General features: G+C 39.9%; 1 protein-coding gene and 1 pseudogene across 2 annotated transcripts in view; one reads left to right on the top strand and one right to left on the bottom strand.

Annotated features, from left to right (window-relative positions):
* The window catches only part of ERC2 (ELKS/RAB6-interacting/CAST family member 2), a 961,347-nt gene that overhangs the window by 262,258 nt on the left and 685,795 nt on the right, over nucleotides 1-13,294 (top strand). The gene's annotated exons all lie outside the window — the stretch shown is intronic.
* Nucleotides 1,962-2,663, bottom strand: LOC114907382 (annotated as a pseudogene).

The following is a 13,294-nucleotide window of genomic DNA, read 5'->3' as shown; positions in this document are numbered from 1 at the left end:
TGTATCCTGCAATTTTACTGAATTCATTTATTAGTTCTCATAGTTTTTTGGATTTAAGATTTTCTGTATATATTATCATGTCATCTGCAAACGGTGACAGTTTTACTTCTTTCTTTGTAATTTGGGTTCCTTTTATTTTTCTGATTACTGTGGCTAGGATTTTCAGTATTATGTGTCTTGTTTAACTAAGACTCCTGATACTATGTTGAATAAAAGTGGCAAGAGTGGGCATCCTTGTCTTGTTCCTCAATTAAAGGGAATGCTTTCAGCTTTTTTCTGTTGAGTATGATGTTGGCTGTGGGTTTGTCATATATAGACTTTCTTACATTGAGATATGTTCCCTCTATACCCACTTTGTTGAGAGTTGTTACCATAAATAGATGTTGAATTTTGTCATGTTTTTTCTGCATCTATTGAGATGATCATATGATTTTTAGTCTTCAGTTTGTTAATGTGGTGTACCACATTGATTAATTTGAGGATATTAAACCATTGTTGCATCCCTGGGATAAATCGCTCTTGATTATGGTGTATGATCCTTTTAATGCACTGCTGAATTCTGTTTGCTAATATTTCATTGAGGATTTTTGCATCTATGTTCATCAATGATATTGGCCTATAATTTTCTTTCTTTGTGAAAATCTTTGTCTGTCTTTGGTATCACAGTGATGCTGGCCTTGTAGAATGAGTTCAGAAGCACTCCTTCCTCTTAATATTTTGGAATAGTCTGACTAGGATAGGTGTCAGCTCACCTTTAAATGCTTGGTAGAATTCACCTGTGAAGCTGTCTTGTCCCGACTTTTGTTTCTTGGGATTTTGTTTTAGAAGTAACTGATTCAGTTTCATTCCTGGTAATCTGTTCATATTTTTTTATTTCTTCCTGATGCCATCTTTGGAGATTGTATGTTTCTAGGAATTTATCCACTTCTTCTAGGTTATGCATTTTATTGGCATATGATTGTTCATAGTAGTCTCTTTGGATTTCTTTGGTGTCGGTTGTAACTTCTCTTTCATTCCTCGCTCGCTCCCTCCCTCTCTTCCCTACTTCCTTTCTCTTTTTTTTTTTTTTTTACAAACTTTTAACATACTTTATTGATTTAGGGGCCAAACAAGGCATCATTTGGACAGTTAAGAAAGGCACCTCATTGAAAATAATACATCACAGTGCTGTTGAGTGATCCCAGTCACAGGATTTGAGGATGGAAAGGACAGTCTTTGGATAATGTTGCTTAGGACACTTGCTTATTTATTAAAAAGGGTTCTTTCACACGACATGGGTGGAGGAAGGCAAGAGTGTAGGAATGTGGCATATGCTGGGTGGCTGCCAAGAGCTTACCCATGAGAGCAGGTGGGCTGGTAAATCAGTGATAAGTTGGGAGGGGAGTGAGACCAGCTGCCCCACCTGCCCCATGACTCCAGTAAACCTGATGTGCTGAGCCACTGCTCCCATGTACACACTCCATATCTCTTTCAAATGGGGAGATGACTTTTTGATCTCATGGTATGGGGAACCAGGGTTAGTAGTTAACTCCTGCCCTGTTCCAAGCTACAGGACAGACAGGACAACAGTGTGATTTCCTGCGTTCCTGGGCTGGCATGAGGTTCCCATAAAAGCTGAGGTCTTAGGGCACTGGCTTTAAAAAACACTGTCACCAGTCTGGAGTAAATGACAACGTGATTCCTTAGAAATAATACTGCCTCTCCCTGTTTCTATTTATACCCTCCAGTCAGTGTTTTAAAAAATTAATTTTTCCCTTTGCTTATACTTTTTTGAGACTTCTACTCCATGTAAAAGAAATCGCTTCACCACAGCACTGCTGCTCTTCCCATTCTCCTCTTGACCCCTCACCACTCCTCCCTCTCCATCCTTACCCTGACCACCCCTGCCCTCTGCCCAGTATCTAAGAGCAGGGATCATGCCATGGAGTGATGAGCAGTGGTGCAGCCTTGACCTTCTGTTACTAGGATGTAACTTTGGAGAAGGCTGCTAGGATGCTTGCAGACATGACATCGGGGGTCTGGGATGCATCAGTGGTAGAGTGGATCCCCCGTTTACTGTAGTAAACCAGTGGGGTTGTCTGAGTGTGGTAGGCCTCCAGGCAGATTTTTAAGGCCTTCTCATTATCATCTGATTGGTGGACCAAGGGTTCCCCTGTGATGTCATCTTTCATGGGCTCCCTTGGGAAGTTGAACTCCTTGTGGTAGGAATGGCCACTCTGGGGGTGAATCTGTCATCCTGTGATTCTCCAGATCAGCAGAGAGTCTGGAATGCTGAATTCAGTCACAGAATCAAGCTTCTGTTTCCTCTTTTCCATGAGGTCATCAAGCATTTCTGCCTGCCCCACAGTTCAAGGGAAGCCATCTAGAAGAAAACCATTTTTGCATGGAGGGGTCTCCAAATTTTCCTCAATGCACTCCACGACCATTCCATCTCTCACCAGTTTCCTGGCATCCATAGTTGCCTTCAGCTTTTTTCCCAGCTCTGAGCCAGAAGCCACTATGGCCTTCAGAATGTCTCCAGTAGCCAAATGGCAGACACAGAAGTTTTCAGCGAATTTGGGTGCCTGGGTACCCTTGCTGGCTCTGGGCGGCCCCAGCAGCACAGACCGGATGCCTTTAGGACACTCTTGGGCCCGTTTGGCTGCGGGCACGTTGGGAGCCATGGCTGCCGAAGCCTCTCACTCTCTTTCATTTCCGATTTTATTTATTTGGGCCTCTCATTTTTTTCTTGATGAGTCTGGCTAAAGGTTTATCAATTTTTATCAATTTTATGTTTTCTAAGAACTAATTCTTAGTTTTATTGATTTTTTTTCTATGTTTTTCTTAGTCTCTATTTCATTTGCTTCTGCTCTGATCTTTATTATTTCCTTCCTTCTACTAACTTTGGGTGTTGTGTGTTCTTTTTCCTCTAGGCGTAAGGTTAGATTGTTTATATGAAATTTTTCTTGTTTCCTGAGGTAGGTCTGTATTGTTATAAATTTCCCTCTTAGATTTGCTTTTGCAACCCATTCATTTTGGATCATTGTTTTCATTTCCTCTTTGCTTCAGGACGCACTGGTTGTTTAGTAGCATAGTGTTTTGTGTTTGTGTTTTTTGCAGTTTTTTCCTTGTAGTTTATTTCTAATCTTATACCATTGTGGTCGGGAAACATGCTTGATATGATTTCAGTCTTTTTAAATTCATTGAGATTTGTTTTGTGGCTTAGCCTGTGATCTATCCTGGAGAATGTTCCATGTGCACTTGAAAAGGATGTTTTTCTGCTGTTTTTGGAGAAATGTTCTTTATGTGTCTGTTAATTCCATCTGATGTATCATTTAAGATCAGGGTTTTCTTATTGATTGTCTGGATGATCTGTCCATTGAGGTAAGTAGGGTGTTAAAGTTCCCTACTAATTATTGTATTACCGTCAATTTCTCTTTTTATCTCTGTCAATATTTGCTTTATGTATTTAGGTGCTCCTATGTTCAGTGCATATATATTTACAATTGGTGTATCTTCTTGTTGGATTGATCCTTTTATCATTATGTAATGCCCTTCTTTGTCTCTTGTTACAGTACTTGCTTTAAAGTCTGTTTTGTCTCATATAAGTATAGCTACCCCAGCTTTCCTTTTGTTTACATTTGCATGGAATACTTTTTTCCATCCTCTCACTTTCAGTCTCTGTGTGTATTTAGCTCTGAAGTGAGTCTCTTGTAGGCAGCATATAGATGGGTCTTGTTTTTATCCATTCATCCACTCTGTCTTTTGATTGGCAAATTTAGTTCATTTACAATTTAAAGTAATTCTTGATAGGTACGTACTTATTGCCATTTTGTTGATTGTTTTCCAGTTGTTTTTGTATGCTTTTTAGTTTTCTTACACTTATTTTGCTCTCTTCCCTTGTGATTTGATGACTATCTTAAGTGTTTGGAATCCTTTCTCTTTTTGTGTGTGTTTCTATTATAGTTTTTTGGTTTGTGGTCACCATGAGGTTCATATAAAACAATTTATATATATGGGGTTATTTTAAGTTGATGATCTCTTTAGTTTGAATGCGTTCCAACAACCCTGTGTTCCTCCCAACCACATTTAATGTTTCTGACATCATATTTTATATCTTTTTATTTTGTGTATCACTTAACTACTTATTGTGGATATAGATGTTTTTTGCTACTTTTGTCTTTTTGCTTTCCTACTAGCTTTATAAGTGGTTGATCTACTACCTTAACTGTATGCTTGCTTTTACCAGTGAGATTTTTTCTTTCATAATTTTTATATTTCTAATCGTAGCCTTTTCTTTTCCACTTAAAGAAGTCCACTTAACGTTTCTTGTAAAGTTGGTTTAGTGGTGCTAAACTCTTAGGTTTTGCTTATCTGTAAAACCTTTTATCTCTTCTACAAATCTGAATGATAACCTTGCCAAGTAGTGTATTCTTGGTTGTGGGGTTTTTCCTTTCATCACTTTGGGTATATTGTGCCACTCCCTTCTGATCTGCAAAGCTTCTGTTGAAACATCAGGTGATAGTCTTATGGGAGTTCCCTTGTACATAACTAATTGCTTTTCTCTTGCTGCTTTTAAAATTCTCACTTTAATTTTTGCCATTTTAAATACGATATGTCTTGATGTGGCCCTCTTTGGGCTCATCTTGTTTGGGACTGTCTCTGCTTCCTGGACTTAGATGTGTTTCCTTTCCCAGGTTGGGGACGTTTTCAGCTATTATTTCTTCAAATAATTTCTCTGCCCCTTTCTCTTAACTCTTCTCCTTCTGGGACCCCTACAAGGCTAATGTTAGTATGCTTGATATTGTCTCAAACTATCATTTCTTTGATGCTTTTTTCTCTTCACCTTGGGTGATTTCCACTACTTTGTCTTGCAGCTTGCTGATCCATTCCTCTGTATCATTTAATCTACAGTTGATTTCATCTAGTATATTTTATTTTATTTTATTTTTATTTATTTTATTTTTGGCTGCATTGGGTCTTCGTTGCTGTGCATGGGCTTTTCTCTGGTTGAGGCGGGCGGGGGCTACTCTTTGTTGCGGTGCGCAGGCTTTTCGTTGCGGTGGCTTCACTTGTGGAGCACGGGCTTTAGGCACACAGGCTTCAGTAGTTGTGGCACGTGGGCTCAGTAGTTGTGGCTCGCGGGCTCTAGAGAGCAGGCTCAGTAGTTGTGGCTCATGGGCTTAGTTGCTCCGCGGCATGTGGGATCTTCCCGGACCAGGGCTTGAATCCGTGTCCTCTGTATTGGCAGGCGGATTATTAACCACTGTGCCACCAGGGAAGCCCTTGTCTAGTATATTTTAAAATTTCATTTTTTGTATTTGTCAGCTCTGTTTGGTTCTTCTTTATATCTTTAAACTCTATTGACATTCTCACTGTGTTCATCCATTATTCTCCCCCTTTTTAAGAATTACCTTGAACTCTTTATTGGATAGATTGCATATCTCCACTTTTTTAGTTTATTTTTTCTGGCTTTGTTTTGATCCTTTATTTGGAACATATTTCATTGTCTCCTCAATTTGCCTAATTCTCTGTGTTTATTTCTATGTCTGAGATAGGTTTGCTACATTTCTCAATCTTGGAGAAATGTACCAGAAATGTGGAAGACTTCCTATGAGGTCCAGTACCTTTCTGTTTTGGCAGAGCCAACTTACTTATCATGCTGGTAGACGGGGTGGGCCCCTGGCTCGGTTGGCTACAAGGCCTTGCCTCATGTGGTGGCTGTGGGTCTGCCAGTGGGCAGGGTAGGCTTTCTGTGCCATTGGTTGCATGGCCTTTGGAGCCTGGTGTTGGTGCCAGACTTCTGGTGGGTGGAGCGGGCCCCCACGTGGTTGGGTGTGAAACCTGGGGGGCCTGGTGCTGATGCTGGCCCGCTAGTGGGCGAGGCCAGGTACTGGTGTGTCTAGGTGCACAGCCTGTGGGTCATAGAGCTGGTGCCAGGTTACTGGTAGCTGGGCTAGAGGGAGGACTCCAGACTACTGCTTCTGTGCTGGGACTTGAAGTGTGTGAGATTTTGCTCATGCCCTCTGAGAGCTGAGTCTGTTTTCCATAACCCTCCATCTCTCCCAAACATAAGCCCCACTGGTTTACGAAGGCAGACATTCTGCAGGTTTGTCTTCCCAGTGTAGGAGCCCAGTATGGGGTTTGGACACCTTGTTCCTTTGGGAGGTCTTCTAGCATTGTGATATTTTTCCCATTTGTGGGTTGTGGGTCCTGACTAACCGTGTCTCTGCCCCTCCTACTTGTTTCATTGTGCTTCCCTCTTTATATATATATTTAGTTGTGGAACATCTTTTCTTCTAGTCTTCAGGTGGTTCTCATAGACACTTGCTCTGTACGTAGTTGTAATTTTGGTGTGTTCATGGGAAGAGGTGAGTTCAGGGTTTTCCTCCTCTACCATCTTGGCCTGGATCAGGCTAGACTTCCTAAACAACAAAATCCTTGCTCAACTTTCTTCTCTACTTCATGTGGGTTTCCTCCCTCTCTTATGGGTTCCCCTCTGAACTCTCCCTTAAGAAATCACTTACATAAAAGTCCCTGTCTCAGACTATACCTCTTAGGAATCTGACCTAAGATACAGAAATGGACTAAGGTAAATGATCTGGGTACTACTGAGATCACCTGACACTGTGTCATATAAGAAACAGTGGGTAGAATAGGACTCTTTAGTAGGAAAGACTTTGGACTGGGAAGCTGTCATCATGGGATAAGAACCTGTCACCATGGAAGAGGAACCTGATTTGTTCTTTTCTCCTTGAAAGAGTAGAACAAACCTCTGTATATAGAAGCTTCAGAGCCATGTATGCCACCTCAGTGTGGACAGAACTGTCTAATAGGGGATTCCAAAGGTTAGTAAAAGATTAACCACACTATATTAGTTTCTATTGCTGCCATAACAAATTAGCACACATTTAGCACAACACAAATTTATTAGCTCATAGGTCAGCAGTTCTGGTACATCATGACTCAGTTGGATTTTTTGCCTTGACTCTCATGAGACCAAAACCAGTGTGCTCCTTTCTAGAGGTTCTTGAGATCAATGTGCTTCCAAGCTTGTTTAGGTTGTTGGTCAAATCTAGTTCCTTGTGTTTGTAGAACCAAGGTCCCCATTTCCTTGTTGGCTATTAACTGGGGACCATCCTCATTCCTTGGAGGTCCCTTCTGGTCCTTTCACATGGCCCCTATATCTCAGAACCAACAGTGGCACACGGAAACTTTCTCATGCTTAGCGGTCTCTCTGGCTTCCCCACCTGCTACTTCTGTCTTCTGCCTCAGTCAGAATAAGTTCTGAGCTTTGAAAGGGCTCATGTGATTAGATTGGGCCCACCCAGATATCTTAATATAGATATTAAGATTCCTATCTTAATATCTATAACCTTAATGACATCTGGAAAGCCCCTTTTGCCATGTAATATAATGTATTCACAGGTTTTGGAAATGAGTGGACATCTTTGTTAGTGGGTGTTATTCTGCTCACTGTAGTTTGCCCTCTGCCCCTTACAGATTCACGTTCCTCCCAAATAAAAAATACATTTGCTCCATCCCAAAGTCTCAAAGGTCTCATCCCATTACAACATCAACTCAGAGTCCCCAAATCTCATCAGTTCAAAATTCCCATCATCTAAATCGTCTAAAATTATGTATGGATGAGGCTCTTGGTATAACCTATTACGTACAACTCCTGAGGCACAATTCCTCTCCATCAGGGGACGTATGAAACTAAAACAATTTATCTGCTTCCAATAGACAATGATAGGTTAGGCATAGGATAAGTTACAGACGTTCCAGGTTAAACAAGAGAGAAATGGAAGGTAAAAGGGAGCTACTAGGTCCAAGGCAGTTTCAAAATCCAGCAGGGCAAACTTCACTAGGTTTCAAGGCCTGGAAATAATCCTCTGTGGTTCTTGGTTCCATGCTAAAAACCTATCGCATCCGTTTTTCTCGGGCGCTCTCCCATTCAAGTACTAACCAGGCCCAAAGCTTGCTTAACTTCCGAGATCAGATGAGATCAGGTGCACGGGTAGAGGTGAATGACCAGGATGCAGCTGAGAGCACCCAACGTTGTGCCATATAAGACATAGTGGATAGAATAATGACTGCTTAGTAAGAAAGACTTTGGACAAAGAAGCTCTCGTCATGGGAGGGATGGATCCTGTTTTCTTCATGTTCCCAAATGAGTAGAACAAAGGCCATTGTATATAAGGTTCAAGGAGAAGTATTTCAGCTCAGAAAGAGTCCTCTGGTAGATTTCTGTTGGAGTCCAAAAATGGTTAAAGACTAATCACCCACCTGTACTTTTCCATGAAGCTTTCCATAGTCCTTCCCTCATCAGGCCTGGATGCTTACCTCTCATTCTCTCCCATTAGCATATTGTTCAAAACTGGTGAGGGCCTAATGGGACTGAAAAACAAACCAGAAGTCAGGTTCAGTTAGCTGTTAAAACCCTAGACATTTGCAGAGCGTGAAGGAAACACAAATAGCAATCTAAACCTGGTGTTATGTTAGTAATTAAGGGCGTGAGTTTAAGAGTCAGATACCTTGGTCACACTCTCAAGTTTACTAGTTCTGTGATCTTGGGCATATTATTTAACTCTCTGAGTTTGAGTGTTTGCAGCTTTGTCATGGGGGTGGTAACTCCTACCTATAGGGGTGTTATGCAGATTCACCCAGGAGCTAGATGGGAGGCATGGAGCTTGGCATATGGTAAGCATTCTGTAAATGGTGGCTGCTATTATTGTGGTCTGGTAATCTAGTTATGTATTCCCTCTTCCACTAGACAGTCAAGTTCCTTGAGACCTGACATGTTACAAAGTCACTGTGCTACATCTATTTTATTTTAAATTATTTTTTATTATTTTAAATAATTTTTAAAATTTTATTTTATTGAGATGTAGTTGATTTACAATATCATAAGTTGCGTGTATGCGACATAGTGATTCACAATTTTTAAAGGTCATACTCCATTTATAGTTATTATAAAAATCGGCTATACTCCCTGTGCTGCACAACATATCCTTGTAGCTTATTTATTTTATTCTTTGTAGTTTGTACTTCTTAACACCCTACCCCTATCTTGCCCCTCCCTGTTACATTTATCTTTGATATCTCTGTATTGTTTATTACGTGTTAGGTCCTTAGTAATTATTGAATTAAATAACTAAACTTTATTATTTAGTTTATTTGGGACAAACTTTATCCCAAAAAACTTTGGACATCGCTAACACCACTGGCCAAATATTTGAAAGCTGGCATCTCATTCTATTACTTTCTATTGTTCCCAGGATCATAGTGTCCAAAGGAACAAGATAAATCTGTCAAACCATCTTTAATGCAGATTTAGCAAAAAGTCAGTTATATATCAAAACAAATTAAGGGAATTGTGTATGTGCAGAGATTCAGATGGTATGGTCTTATGTTCCCAAATATCCATTTTTTGTGAAGACTAAAAAAATAATTTAACAGTAAGTTTACTTCGCTGTACCGTAGAAACTAACACAACATTGTAAAATAACTCTACCCCAATTTAAAAAAACAGTAAGCTTATATCATTTTTACATATTTCCATTGAAACTGCTTTCCCATCTCTCTGGAATTTGAAGTCTTCTGTATAAGACCAAGATCTTCATGAGAACCTGAATGGCCTTACACAGCCTGTCCTTTTCCTAGCCCTGACCTCTTGGGCCTCATCTCCCAGCACCCTCTTCATCACTCTCTCCACTCCAACAGCACTGTGCAACTCACCATCTGCCGAAACCTCTAGGCATGATATCACTTCCACTGAGAATGCTGCACCGGAGTGTAAGCCAGGTATGTTCTGTGTTTTACCTGGCACATAGTGGTCCTTCAGTATTTCTTGAATTATTCAGGCAGACCCAGCGGCGACGATAGCCAGTATCAGATCACAGAACAAGTGGCAGGGAAGGCATTCTGCCAGGCTTCATTCTGTAATATACTTTCAGGAATACTAATAACCATTCAGGGGCAACAAGAAAAACAAGGATGAGTTTCAGTGATTGAGAGTGTGCTGAGTGCCAGCCCAGCCAAGCACTATACATGCTTACCTCAACTCAACTTCACCATCCTGAGGATCAGAAAACATTCAGGCACGTGCCTAAGGTCACACACCTAGTAGACGGAGTGGACAGGATCCATTTAACTGTAGTGGATGAATTTTAAAACTTTTAAGAGCTTTCCAAATAGTGAGGTTTCATTTTTAACTTTTGTTTTTGTTTTATTATGTGGGCAAAGAATGTGTCCTATATCACTTCTGCCTTTTGGAATCCATTTGAGATTTTTCTTGGTGGTCTGGTATGTGATCAATCTGTTTACATATTCCATGGAATCTTGAAATGGAAATCTATAGGATCCAAAATAGAATTGTCTATTAATTCAGTCTTACTAATTATATCACTTAAATCTTTTACGTAGTTATTTTTTAGTACTTGATCTTTCAAACATTGAGAATGCTGTTAATATTTGAAAGTAACTGTTTTTTATCCACTTCTGTGTGCCTAACCATGTTTGCCATTTGTTTTAATATCTAATATGGAGATCAGTACCAGACAACTGTTATTGAGAGTAAGTTTCTGTATGTTTTCAAGTACTCAAGAAAAGATTGAGAAATGGAAGACTGAATCAAAGGAAAATTATGGAGGTGGCTACAATGAAAGAAGCCAGTGGAGATAAAGGTGTCACCTTTAAATATCAAATCAAAGCCAAGTGGTGAAACATGGGCAGTAAGCGTGGTGGTTAGAAGCAGAGACCCTGGAACCAGACTTCCTGGCATAAATCCCAGCAGTGCAGTTCAGTAGACTGGGCAAGTTATTAACTTCTCTGTGCTTCCATTTCTTGGTGTGAAAACATGGTGATAATAATAGTACCTACCTAAGGAGGTTATTGTGATGATTAAACAAGTTACTATTTATAAAGTGCTTAGAAGAGTGCTTAGCACATAGCAGTGTATAAGTATCTATTAGCTATTATCATCCTTCACATCAGACTCCTTTTGGTCCAAAGGTATTCTAGAACCACCAGGCTTATAAGTATAATGTCAATTGTACTGTTTCATTCAATGTGTCTATATTAATTGAGCACTTACTCTTGGCAGGCACTATGTTAGTTACTGGGAGTATAATGGCCATACAGGGTCCCTGTGCTCATGGAATTTACCACTCAGTGGTAAATACAGACACGAAGCTATTAATTGCAGCCATATCCAGTGATAGGAAGAAAAGGTACACAGTGCTATGAGAGTCTAAATGAGGGTGGAGGAGGATGTAGACTAGTCTGGAGGGTCAGATAATGGCTCCTCTGTGACATATTTGTAATCTACGGCTTTAAAATAAATTACCCCAAACACTTAGTGTCTTAATACAGCAAATGCTTATTATCTCATAGATTCTGTGGGTCTGGAATATAGGAGTCACTTAGCTCAGTGGTTCTGGCCCAGAGTACCTCAAGAGGTTGCAGTCAAGCTGTTGGGTAGGGCCACAGGCATCTGAAGGCTTCACCGAGGCTGGACAGTCCACTTCTACAATGGCTTATTCACATGACTGTTGGCAGGAGGCCTCAGTTTCATGTTATATGGGCCTCTCTTTAGAGCTTGAATGTCCTCATGATGTGGCAGCTGGCTTCTCCCAGAACAAGTGGTCCAAGAACGTGAGCAAGAAGGATGCCATAATGTCTTTTATGACCAAGCCTCAGAAGTCCCACATGTTACTTCTACTGTATTCTCTTTGTTAGAACTGAGTTATTAAGTCCAGTCCACAGCCAAGGGGAAGATATTTAGGCTTCACCTTATAAAGGGAAAATACAAAATTTGTGGACTTATTTTAAATTACCACACAAGGAGATGGCTAGATTGATTATTGAAGATATTCTAGACCAGGGGTTGACAAACTTTATGTACAAGGCCAGGTAGTAGATATTTCTTGCTTTGTGAGTCCATATTGTCTCTGTTATAACTACTCAACTCTGCCATGAAATGAAATGAAAGCAACCATAGACAATATGTAAGTGAATGGATATAGTAGTGTTTCAATAAAACTTTATTTACCAGAACTGATGGTGGGCTATAGTTTGCTGACCCCTACAGATACAAGAGATGAAAAGGGTAGAGGATTATTTCAAGCAGAAAAACAGAATGTTTCATAAAGAACAGAAGTATTGGGCACTTAAGAGTAAAGGCACCAAAAAAAGGTTTTTTTTCATGTACTAGGGAGGTTTACTACAAAATTGTTTGTAATAGAAAAAAAGAATAGAGAACACTTATTTCTGCACATAAATTCTAAAAACATAAATATTGTTGAGGTAAAAACCAAAATGCAAAAGGTTTGTGCAATATGGACAGCTGTCATTTATGTAGATGAGAAAACAATGTACTCTGTTGTTAGATTTTACTATTTATGAGGACATACATATGTAATAAAAGCACAGAACATGCATGAGAAAGACGCCAACTTTAGACGATGGTTTCTCTCTAGCAGAATGGAAGTGGTGAAGGTTGTGAAACTTAAACAGCTTCTGTTATATATTTATGGTTTAAAATTTTTTCTTAAATTGTGATGAATACACACAACATAAAATTTACTACCTTAACCATTCTTAACTGTACAGTTCAGTAGTGTTAAGTATATTCACACTGTTATGCAACCAATCTGGAGAACTTTTTCATTTTGCAAAATCGAAACTCTGTACCCATTAAACAACTCTCCATTTCCCCCTGCTCTCAGCCCCTGGCAGTAATCATTCTACTTCCTGTTTCTATGGTTTTGACTACTCTAGATGCCTCCTATCAACCACACAGTATTTGTCTTTTTGTGACTGCTTTATTTCACTAAGCATAATGTCCTTGACTTTTATCCATGTTGTAGCAGGTGTTAGAATTTCCTTCCTTTAAAGCTGAGTAATACATTGTATGTATACCGCACATTTGATTATTCATCCATCTGTTGATGGACACTTCAGTTGCTTCCACCTTTTGGCTTTTCTGATCATGCTGCTATGAACATGGGTGTACAAATCTAAAACAGAGTTTTGATGAAAGAAATGATCAGTAAATCATTGTGCAATATAGCAGCCTGAGCAAATATAGTAGCCTGAAGATCTTTGTTCCTTCCATTCTCCCACAGCACATTCCAGTCAGACTTTCACTCACACTATCCACCTACTGGATAGTCAAGGTTATTAATGCCCTGCTTGTTGCTAAGTCCTGTGGTCTTTCCTCTGGCCTCATCCCATTAACTGCTCAGCAGCAATGGATAAGGTGGTCATTCCTGCATCCTGGGCTTATTTGCTTCACTTGATTTCCAGGATG

This window comes from Monodon monoceros, unplaced genomic scaffold (assembly GCF_005190385.1).
Source record: "Monodon monoceros isolate NGI ecotype Baffin Bay Population unplaced genomic scaffold, NGI_Narwhal_1 Super_Scaffold_3, whole genome shotgun sequence".
Classification (NCBI taxonomy): Eukaryota; Metazoa; Chordata; class Mammalia; order Artiodactyla; family Monodontidae; genus Monodon; species Monodon monoceros.
Note: the sequence above shows the minus strand (reverse complement) of the source record. Positions and strands in the feature narration are given on the sequence as shown.